Consider the following 8,238-nt stretch of genomic DNA (forward strand, 5'->3'; position numbering starts at 1 on the left):
CCTCCCAGGGTCCGAGAAGAATCTACAACCAGCTGATAATTAATCTTTAATGGGAAGAAATGAATCTATGTACACGAAACTCCTTAGTCCATATACTTTATTATTCTGTGACAGTTACAAGCTTATATTCTGCTCTCATATAGGTCATCTTTAGCCTGATTTCTCTCTACACTTGTCTGCGATCCCCTCTAGGTTCTATCTTAATTCCTTCATCTAGTTCTGTCCCTTCTAGGTTCTCATCTATCTAGTTCTTTCCCCTATCAGCTCCTCTCCCGTCTCCTTCTCTCTCATCTGGCTCTTCCTCATCTTGTTCTTCCCCATCTGGCTCTTCCTCATCTTCCATCTCGTTCCTCTTGTCCTCTCTTCTAGCCCTTCAGTCTAGTTCTTCCCCATCTCAGTTCGTTCCTCTCAAGTTCTTACCCATCTAGTTCTTCCATTCTCTTTTCTCTTCTCCTCCCTATGCCCTGAAAGTACCGGTATATAAAGGGAGAGTCCGAGCTAAATTGTGTAAAGCTATTACTTAACGTCCACCTCTCCTAGGCGGTGTCCCCTTGTGGAATTTACTGTAAGTCAGGAGACTTGTACGTGGGCTGTTATCATTGTTAGTCCTCGGAAGTTGGGCGCCCCCCTGGGCGGTGTCTCCTTATGGAATTTAAGTCAGGAGACTTGCAGGTAGGCTGTTATCGTTGTTAGTCCTCGGAAATTGGGTGACCACCTGGGTGATGTCTCCTTTAGTCCTTGAAAGTGGCTAGGGGAGATATCTGATTCCAGAGAAAGCCTTTCCTGAGGCTGTTCTCCAAATGCCTGGAATGTGTATGTCTAGAGAGTGATCAGTCCACATTGTTAGCCCTTCTTAGGGAAAAATCAATTGGGAAAACTATGAAGGTACACATGATTTTCATACAGCTGATATATAACAAGCCAAGTAATACCAAAAACTCCTTGGCATTTGGCTTCCTCTGGAGGAATTCCCTGATTCCTCCAGGTAGTGACTTTGCCATAACCAGCTGAGTTCTTATGATATTCCTGCGGCCTGCAGCACATGAGATTGATTCAGTCTAGGAGAGAAACAGAGCCAGGCAGTGGTGGCACACACCTTTAATTCCAGTATTTGGGAGTCACACGCCTTTAATTCCAGCACTTGAGATCTCATGCCTTTGCTACCAGTATTTGGGAAACACACACGGCCATTAATCCCAGCACTAGGAAGGAAGTGAAATGGCTGGGTGGAGAAAGGCATGTAAGGCTGAGGAGACAGGAACTAGAAAGCCTTTTCAGCTCAGGACTCAGGCTTGCAGTCAGAGGATTCATGGGGATAGGATCTCACCTATTCTGCCTGAGGATTCAGTATCGATGAGAAGTGTCTCTAGTGGCTTGTTCCTGTCTCTCCGACCTTTCAGTACTTGTAGCGGTAACGCCCGCATTACCGATATCCGTTCACCATGTCCCAGCGAAGGGCTGCGGATTAAAAAATAGAGACAAGAGACAGCGGGTCATCCGTACGATTGGATGTCGAATGCCGTTTATTGAAAGAGGGAAGAAACCTTAAATACATACAGGCTTACAGCACAAATGGAGGAACCCCCGGAGGGCAGAAGTTCGCTGTCAATGGTCTACATTCCAGACCCAATGTTCTACATTCTTGCATCTAAGTAGTTAATGCCCAAAATGCAGGATACACAACAAGGAACTTCCCTTAAGCATTCAGAAGGGTGGATACCGGCAGGGAATCTGAATAGGGAGGACATCTGATCGAGGTCAGCAAGCAAGGCCGCAGCCATTCCCAGTCGGGGGCCAGGGCCCATGGCGCCCACAAGTACTTACCCCAATATCTGGCTCCGCATTTTTAATAAGACTCTTTAGGATTCGTGCAACACAGATGGGCAGAATTGGTGACAGCAAGCACCTCCATCCTGTCAGATGAGCCAATAACGGGCCCTCCCCAACTACTTTACAGCAGACCCACTCTGAAGGCAACAACATGTTAGTTTAGTAATCTCATGAGTGAATGTGAGGACAGACCCATAGTCACCCTTTAACAGTCCCTGGTCCCACCTCTTCTCAGGGAGATTAAATCTACTGTTTCAGAAGGAACCAACTATACCCAAGCCACGGCATGTTTCTTCCTCATCCTCCCCAAGTGTGGGGCTTTGGACTTCTGCTTCCTTGACTGCTCACTTCTATCCTTACTGTAAAAACTGGCCCAGTGGCTGTGTTAAATACAAAAATTAGCCTTCAGAAGCAGAGGCCACATTAAACAACTCTACAAAATTGAGTGTATTCCTTGCCTGATTGAAAGACTCCGAAGTTTATCTGTAATGTGAGCACTTCATAGGATGTAAATTTAATTTGATGACACTCACTGAAGGGTAGCTCTTTGGTTTTGAGAGGCTGTGGGACCTTGCACAAGTTCCTCAACTTTCCAGTCTACAGGGTCCTCATCAATGATTTGGGGACAAGGACAGCTACTATTTCCCTGGACTGTTTAGAAAATTAAATAATGGGAGCTGGAGAGACCACTCAGCAGGTAAGAGAATGTATGGCTTTTACAAGAGAACCCAAATTCAGTTCCCAGCACCCACACCAGGTGGCTCGCAACTGCCTGAGTCTTCAGTTCCAGGGGATCAGCTGTTCCTTTTTAGCCTCTGCAGGCACCCCCCCCAACACACACACACACACACACACACACACACACACACACAGACACACACACACACGACACAACATACACATATTAGGAATGAGCTCAAAGTATGAACTATTTGGAATATTATCAAGCACATACAAATTACTATTTAAAGACTGTTTAAAAGTAAAGTATCAAAGCCAACTTTACTTGGTACTCCCTCAACACAGACCACGGCCTTCGGGATTTCCCTCTTCTCCAACCATTCCTCAGGTAGTTTTCAAGTAAACTGACCCCAGATGTTTTCGTTTCATGTAGCTAGGTCCACCAAAGGCGGTTTCCCAACAAATACAAATGCCTGGAGAGGTCGCTACCTACAATCTTGGTAGAAGCAGGTGCGTGTAAGGTGTCTGAGTGCAGGAAAGCAGTGGGTGTGATAGCATCGCTTGTCAGCCTGACAGGACACGTCACTTAGGAGACAAGCCTCTAGGCATGCCTAGAAGGAGCTTTTAGGTTAGATCAGCCTCTGGGCAGGCCTGGGAGTATCGTTGTTGTTGGTTGGTTTACTCTTCGCTCTTTTGGGGTCCCACCACCCAGCTCCCAAATAAACCACACATGGAAGCTTATTCTTAACTATGAATGCCCGGCCTTAGTTTGGCTTATTTTTTGCCAGCTTTCCTTAACTTATCCCATCTACCTTTTGCCTCTGGGCTTTTCCTGTTCTCTTACTTCTGTGAATCTTACTCTGTGGCTTGCTGTGTAGTTGGGTGGCTGGCCCCTGAAGTCCTCCTCCTTCTCCGACTACTTCTTCCTCCCAGATTTCTCTTCCTATTTTTTTCTCTCTGGCTGCCAGCCCTGCCTATCCTTTTTCCCGCCTCGCTATTGTCCGTTCAGCTCTTTATTAGACCAGCAGGTGTTTTAGACAGGCACAGTAACACAGCTTCACAGAGTTTAACAAATGCAACACTAACAAAAGTAACACACCTTAAAATAATATTCTACGACATATCGTGATTGGGTTCACTGAAGCGGGGAGACCTACTCTCAAACGGGCAGGAGGGAGGCAGCCGGGCACACGCATTCATCCCTCTCTGCTTCCTGACTGAAGATGCAATGTGAGAAAGGCTTTATAGAGCTCCCAGTTCTGGGCTACAGTATATCCTGGCAGGGAAGTCACCGCAGAGGGAGCCGAGGGAGCCATTCAGTCACACATTGCATCCACATTAGAAAGCCCGAATGCATGTGCTCAGCTCGCTTTCTCCTTTTACTCAGTGCAGGCTCCCAAGTCCAGGGAACGATTCTGTCCCTTTTCAGTCTTCCCACATCAGGGCCTCAAAGGTGTGCCCCGCAGCCCATCTCCCAGGTGATTCTAGATTCTACCGAGTTGACAGTTAACCCCATCACAGAGTGCTTCTGTCAGGGTATTTCCACCACAGGAAAAGTACCTAGAACAGGGCGGAGACGACAGGGCTGGTGTGGGGCTGGCAGCAGCCCCCACAGTGTGTGACCGCAGCAGGATCGCAGGGCACAGACAACCTGCCCTGTACCCGGAAGCAGCCAGCTTCGGTGCTGTGTGCTGAGGCACTTCCTGTGGCCTCCAAACTCTCCAGGAGTTAGCACCCGCCCCTCCTGCCGCTCACCTCGAGGTCCAGATGAGGACACACTGGCTGGCCGAATGCATGGTGTACACACATCTTTGTCTCTGTTTTTTGTCGTAGGATACAATTCACAACCCACAAAAGTCCTGGCGAAGACCCTCCAGTAATTTGAGTATTTCATCTCACAGTACAATGGCTTATTTTTACCATTGCCATATTTGTTAGCTCAAAAAAGTATCTCTTTTGCAAGACAGGCAATGTTTTCATAATGGTTTAAATAAAGAATATTTGCAAACAAAAACCACTGAGATACATTTAAAAGAGCATGTTTCCCAAGTAAACTATTTGAAATATCAAATTTTCTAAACAATAAACATTTTTAATGATACATAAAAGAAAATGAGAGATGGATTTGCAAGCCCCAGAGTGAGAGATTGCTCGCTTGAGACCTCTGCTGTGCAGAAACCCCCACATGAAGCTCCTTTCAACATGTCTGTCTGGGAGGGAAAGCCCTTCCATCAAAGGCGTGGAGACAAGAAGAAGGGGCTTACATTACATTCAGGTCATTGAGTGAACAGGGCAGGAAATGACCACACACCTCCAGAAACCCCAAGCCCTACTGTTCAAGACAGAGGGTTCCAGTTCACTCACTTGGGTTTCTCTGAAGGTCAGAGATTTGCTGGTGATACTTTAAATGAACTGGGGATAGAGGAAAAAGAGATGATTGAAGTTTATCAGGAACTAATATGTATGGGGGTGTCGTTCAACTGTTCAGATAATTTCCCCCTTCCGCTTAATTGTGTTTTTACTTTTAAAAATAGTTTATTTGTAATGTGGTATTCAAAGTGGAACTCGACACTGGCCCTCTACACATCTGGTCATCTGAATTTCAGCACTGAGTATTCGTTTTCTGCTGTTTTCACTGAGCTGCTGTTTGCCGGTCAGACCACAGTCTTCTCCACACTTCCTACTCCTTTGAAAAATCACAAGTGTGCACAGAGGGGAAGTCTTCTCAAGATTGTATGTTTTCAGCTTCGTGGTGACCAGGACGATCCACTGGAGTGTGTTCACAGTGATCTTCTACTAGGCCCTGGAGTTCTAGTACAACTGCTTAACTCCTTGGCTTAAGGTGGGAGGTGGGAGATGGGAGATGCCATAGAAACAAACCATGGAAAAACAAACTTCTCTCAAATTTGAAGCTACTTTTAAAACCTGAATGTCTGACCCCAAAGAGTTTAACATCATGATGCCAGTAATGACTGAGACAAATGGCTAACTCCAAAGGTAGCTTCACTGAAGAGAAAATGTTTGATTTTCTATATTATTGTTAGCTTTTGAGACTTTAGTTCAGTATGTTTTGATTAGATCCCTTATCGGGGACTATGGGAGTCCAGCCCCTCGATAGTCCCCTCCCAGGGTCCAGGAAGAATCTACAACCAGCTGATAATTAATGTTTAATGGGAAGAAATGAATCTATGTACACGAAACTCCTTAGTCCATATACTTTATTATTCTGTGACAGTTACAAGCTTATATTCTGCTCTCATATTTAGGTCATCTTTAGCCTGATTTCTCTCTACACTTGTCTGCGATCCCCTCTAGGTTCTATCTTAATTCCTTCATCTAGTTCTGTCCCTTCTAGGTTCTCATCTATCTAGTTCTTTCCCCTATCAGCTCCTCTCCCGTCTCCTTCTCTCTCATCTGGCTCTTCCTCATCTTGTTCTTCCCCATCTGGCTCTTCCTCATCTTCCATCTCGTTCCTCTTGTCCTCTCTTCTAGCCTTCAATCTAGTTCTTCCCCATCTCAGTTCGTTCCTCTCAAGTTCTTACCCTTCTAGTTCTTCCATTCTCTTCTCTCTTCTCCTCCCTATGAACTGGAAGTCCCGGTATATAAAGGGAGGGTCCGAGCTGAATTGTGTAAAGCTATTACTTAACGTCCACCTCTCCTAGGCGGTGTCCCCTTGTGGAATTTACTGTAAGTCAGGAGACTTGCATGTGGGCTGTTACCATTGTTAGTCCACCTGGGACTAACAATGGGCGCCCACCTGGGTGGTGTTTCCTGTAGTCCTTGAAAGTGGCCAAGGGAGATAGATAATCTGATTCCAGAGAAAGCCTTTCCTGAGGCTGTTCTCCAAATACCTGGAATGTGTATGTCCAGAGAGTGATCAGTCTACACTGTTAGTCCTTCTTAGGGAAAGTCAATTGGGAAAAACTATGAAGGCACACATGATTTTCATAACAGAATACAGCTGATATATAACAAGCCAAGTAACACCAAAAACTCCTTGGGATTTGGCTTCCTCTGGAGGAATTCCCTGATTCCTCCAGGTAGTGACTTTGCCATAACCAGCTGAGTTCTTATGATATTCCTGCGGCCCGGAGCAATCCCTCCCCCAACTCTCCCAGCTCCACCCTTCTTCACCTCCCTTCACACCAACCAGCAGCTGTCAGTCACCAATTCTTCCTCTGCTAGAAGCAGGACTTTGCGCCTAACGCCCCTCTCCATGCTGGGATTTGGTCTTGCTTGGGAACACACAGGTCTTGTGCATGCTGTCACACGTCATTCATGCAGCTGCCCTGCTGTGTCAGAAGACACTGTGTCCTTATAGTCACCCACCCTCTCTGGCTCTTACACTCTTTTCATGCCCTCTTCTGCAATGATCCCTGATTCTTTGGTGGTGGGGTGAGATGTATATGTTCCATTCTGGGTGGAACATTCCAAAGTCTCTTACTCTCTTTATCTAGGCCAGTTGTGGGTTCTGTGTTCATCATCTACTGCAAACAAACTTCTCTGATGAGGATTTTGAAATGCCCCGGCCTGAAGTGGAAGTCCAGAGGGCAAGAAGGCATTTTAAAGTTAAGTCTTGTCAAGGGGCTGGGTTTGACAGTTAAGAACACATACTGCTCTTGCAGAGGACCTGAGGTTGGAACCAAGCATCTACATCAGGCAACTTACAACTCCAGTTCCTGGGTATCTGACACCCTCTTCTCAGCTTTTGAGGCACTGTACTCACATGTACATACCCACACACAGACACAGATATGTACCCACCTCAGAAGATGCCAGGGAAGCTCTAACTTTATCAGTTTGAAAAGTTATAAGCCGGTTGGTGGTGGCACATCCCACCACCTGGGAGACAGAGGCAGGTGAGTTAGAGGCCAACCTGGTCTACAGATCGAGTCCCAGGATAGCCAGGGCTACACAGAGAAACCCTATCTCAAAAAACAAAAAAGTTATTCATGCAGAACTGTCTATAATACAATACTCTATCTTTTAATTTTATTTGTAAATTTTGGTTTAGGGACATTGTACCAGTTTCATTAAAATAAATACTATTTGTAGGAAGAGAAAGAAAGAAAAATAGAAACATTTCAAATTTTTAAAAAAAATTAAGCATGCTATTATTTAGTTTAAAAGGGGTAAAGAATTTTTAAGCATAATTGATTTGTTAGAACTTCAAAAAAAATAAGACATATACCATCAAAATCTGTAAAAATCTTTGTTTAGGTCTAGCGGCACAATGTGGTGATACTAGGAAGGCCAGAAGACCAGCCTGAAAGATTGAGTGAAACCTTGTCTTAAAAAAAAAATAATAAAAAGGGGCTCAGTGGTTAAGAGCACTTCCTGCTCTTGCAGAGGAACTGAGTTTGATTCCCAGCACCCACATGGTGGCTCACAATCATCTCTAACTCTAGTTCCAGGGGATCTGGTGCCTTTTTTTTTCTTAACCTCTGTGGGCATCAGGCATACATGTAGTACATGTGCATACATGCAAGTAACAGGCAGGGAAAACACTGATACATATGATAAATAACTCAGGTGTAGGAGCACTTGCTTAGCATGCATAACACCCTAGGATCAATCCTTAGCATAAATATCTAGATTTGTGCTTTCTCTAAAAAAAGATCTACTGAAATGATCAAACATCATCCAAGGTTCATGTGGGAGCCCACAAAGATTCCAACTTGTGGTTTGACTCAAGGTCAGAGAGTCAGAGTTTATATCACTCTCCAA

This window comes from Peromyscus leucopus, chromosome 8b, assembly GCF_004664715.2.
Source record: "Peromyscus leucopus breed LL Stock chromosome 8b, UCI_PerLeu_2.1, whole genome shotgun sequence".
NCBI classification, from domain to species: Eukaryota; Metazoa; Chordata; class Mammalia; order Rodentia; family Cricetidae; genus Peromyscus; species Peromyscus leucopus.